The following is a 3,642-nucleotide window of genomic DNA, read 5'->3' as shown; positions in this document are numbered from 1 at the left end:
CAAGGCAAAAACTACTGCTAACAACTTCTTCTCAGTAGTTGTGTAGTTCTTTGAGCCTCATTCAAAGTTTTGCTTGCATAATAAATACATAGGGCTTTCCATCTTCTCTTGCCCCAAAACAGCCCCATAACAAGATCACTTGCATCACACATTACCTCAAAAGGTAATTTCCAATTTGGGGCTCTCACTATTGGTGCAGTTGTGAGGAATTGCTTCAGTTCCTCAAAACTCTTCTGACATTTCTCATCCCACACAAACTTGGCATCCTTTACCAAGAGTTCACAAAGAGGTTTTGAGATTTTTGAGAAATCCTTAATGAACCTCCTATAGAACCCGGCATGTCCTAGGAATTGCCTAATTCCTTTAACATTTGTGGGAGGTGCAACTTAACAATTAGCTCCACCTTTGCCTTATCTACCTCAATGCCATTCTTGGAGATTATATGTCCTAAGACAATTCCTTGTTGTACCATAAAATGGCACTTCTCCCAATTTAGCACTAGGTCTTTCTCAATACATCTTTGGAGAACAGCTTCTAAGTGCAACAAACACTCCTGATATGAACCTCCATATACAGTGACGTCATCCATGAAGACTTCCATGATGCGCTCCACCATATCACTGAAGATGCTTAGCATGCATCTCTGGAAAGTTGTAGGAGCATTACATAGACCAAAGGGCATCCTCCTATACGCAAAAGTACCAAAGGGGTAAGTGAAGGTTGTCTTTTCTTGATCTTCCAAATCAATCTCTATTTGGAAGTACCCCAAGTAACCATCCAGAAAACAGTAGAAATGATGTCCTGAGACTCTCTCAAGGACTTGGTCCATGAAAGGCAATGGGAAATGGTCCTTCCTAGTCACTGAATTCAACCTCCAGTAGTCTATACACACCCTCCATCCTGAGGTAGGACGTGTAGAGACTTCCTCCCCTTTCTCATTCTGGATCATAGTAATTCCAGATTTCTTTGGGACTACTTCGGTTGGGCTCACCCACAAGCTATCTGAAATGGGATATATGATCCCTGCTTGAAGTAGCTTCAGAACTTCACCCCTTACCACCTCTTGCATGTGAGGATTCAACCTTCTCTGGGGATGCCTCACTGGTTTTGCATTTTCATCTATGTAGATATGGTGGGTGCATACCAAAGGGTTAATCCCTTTCAGATCAGAAATTTGCCATCCAATGACTTTCTTGCATTTTCTGAGGACTCCCAAAAGACTATCCTCTTGATCACTTGTGAAAGTTGAAGAAACCACCACTGGACATTTCTCATTTTCCTCCAAATATGCATACTTCAAATCAACAGGAAGTGGCTTCAAAACAAGCTTTGGAGGGTCCTCTATAGCTACTCCTTGTGAATCTTCCTTATTGAACAGTGGTAAGATCTCTTCCCATCTCCTACAAGGAGACATGATGGCTAGCACATCAGAGGGTTCAGGTAACCCTTCTTCAAACACTCCAAGGCTTTCATTCAAGCTCTCTTCTAAATTCTTGTCACAATGCTCTTCAACCAAAGTGTTGATCAAGCACACTTCCTCCAATCCTTCCTCCTCTTCTGGGTGAAGATGCCTCTTGCACAGGTGGAATATGTTTAATTCCAAGGTCATGTTTCTAAATGTGAGCTGCATCACCCCATTCTTACAATTGATGATGGCATTGGAGGTAGCTAGGGAAGGTCTCCCAAGGATGATTGGCACATAATTTGCTTCCTTAATAGTGGGATTAGTATCAAGTACAACAAAATCCACGGGATAGTAGAATTTGTCCACTTGAACTAGAACATCCTCTATCACTCCCCTTGGGATTTTGACCGACCTATCAGCTAAGCAGAGAGTGATGGTTGTGGGCTTCAATCCTCCAAGTCCCAGTTGCTTGTACAGAGTATGGGAGCAAATTCACACTTGCCCCCAAGTCTAGCAAAGCCTTCTCCACATGTGTCCCTCCAATGTTAACTGAAATGGTGGGACATCCCGGATCTTTGTACTTAACTGTAGACTTACTCTGAATGATAGAACTTACTTGCTTAGTGAGGAATGCATTCTTTGTCACATGTAACCCTCTCTTGACCGTGCACAAGTCCTTTAAAAATTTTGCATATGTGGGGACTTGCTTGATCATATCAAGTAAGGGTATATTCACCTTCACTTGTCTCAAAACTTCAAGAATTTCTTATGAATTCTTGATTTCCTTCTTTCCATGTAAAGCTTGAGGAAAAGGGGGAGGCATATGTTTTTTCATCATATCCTCTTTAATCACTATCTTTGGCTCTTCTTCAATGCTTGATTTGGATGCATTTTTCTTCCCACTCTTCTCTTCTTGGTTATTGCTCTCTTTAACCAAGGTTCTCTTTGACATGAGTTCTTCATCTTGCCTCACCTTAGGCAAGGGTTGATCAACCTCCTTCCCACTCCTCAAGGTGATCACAGCTTTGACCTCCCTCAACTTTGAAGACTCCCCCTCTTGGGTTTCAACTTCATGAACACCCTTTGGATTTTGGCTTGGTTGAGAAGGAAACTTTCCTTTCTCATTCACTGTGTTGAGGTTGGTAAGCTTAGAGATGGAGTATTGAATATTATCTATCTTCTGAGATAGATCATTTTGCATCCCATCCATTCTCTTAATTTGAGAACTCTCAACATTTCAATCTTTTGGTGCAATTGGGAGTTGATTGCCTTTTGTTCACCCACAAAGTCACCCATGACTTTACTTAGGTTCATAATGGCTTGCTCCACTGAAGAGGTTTGTTGAGGTGCTTGGGTTTGGGCTTGTGGTTGGTATGGAGGTGGCCTTGGTTTCCAAGAAAAATTTGGATGGTTCCTCCAGCTTGAATTATAGGTGTTTCCATAAGGTGCATTGTTGTTGGGCCTAAATTGCCCCACAACATTGGCTTGATCACCTAACATCTCCCTCACAGCTGGGATGGTTGGGCACTCATCTACCACATGATCACATGATTGGCAAATGGTGCATGGCATGACATGGGCTTGTGTCTCAGAAATGGCTTAGACTTCATGCATTTTTTTCAACTCAAGTTCTTCCAACCTCCTTGCCATTGTTGCCACCTTAGCTTTCATGTCCATGTCCTCACTTAACATGTACATTCCAACCTTTGGATTTTGGGTTGGTTGAGAGGGAAACTTTCCTTTTTCTCTTGAGTTGGGCTCATCCCATCCTCTTGACACCTCGGACACATAACTTAAAAAGTCCATGGCTTCTTTCGGATTCTTACTCATAAAATCTCCCCCACACATGGTTTCAAGAATTTGCTTCATGGAGGAAGACATCCCATCATAAAAATAGCTCACCAAGAGCCATGTATCAAAGCCATGATGAGGACAAGCATTGATGGCCTCCATATACCTTTCCCAACATTCATAGAACTTCTCATTTTCTTTTGTAGAAAAGTTTGAGATTTGTCTCTTCAACCCATTGGTCCTATGGGTGGGGAAAAATTTCTTCAAAAATTCGGCCTGAAGATCAACCCAATTCCTTATGCTCCTTGGCCTTAAAGAATTAAGCCATATTTTTGCCTTGTCCTTCAAAGTAAAAGGGAATATCTTGAGTCTCATCAAGTCTATTGAAGCTCCTCCCTCTCTAAAAGTATTGCACACCTCCTCAAACTCCTTGATGTGGGCATATG

At 42.0% G+C, this 3,642-nt stretch overlaps 1 non-coding gene across 1 annotated transcript; it reads left to right on the top strand.

Moving 5' to 3' along the window:
* Nucleotides 1-3,323: 3,323 nt before the first annotated feature.
* LOC117911933 lies at nucleotides 3,324-3,430 on the top strand. The gene has a single exon (XR_004650954.1). It is a non-coding gene; the product is annotated as a small nucleolar RNA R71 (small nucleolar RNA).
* The last annotated feature ends 212 nt before the right edge of the window (nucleotides 3,431-3,642 follow it).

The sequence above is a fragment of the Vitis riparia genome, chromosome 3 (assembly GCF_004353265.1).
Source record: "Vitis riparia cultivar Riparia Gloire de Montpellier isolate 1030 chromosome 3, EGFV_Vit.rip_1.0, whole genome shotgun sequence".
Taxonomy (NCBI): domain Eukaryota; kingdom Viridiplantae; phylum Streptophyta; class Magnoliopsida; order Vitales; family Vitaceae; genus Vitis; species Vitis riparia.
Note: the sequence above shows the minus strand (reverse complement) of the source record. Positions and strands in the feature narration are given on the sequence as shown.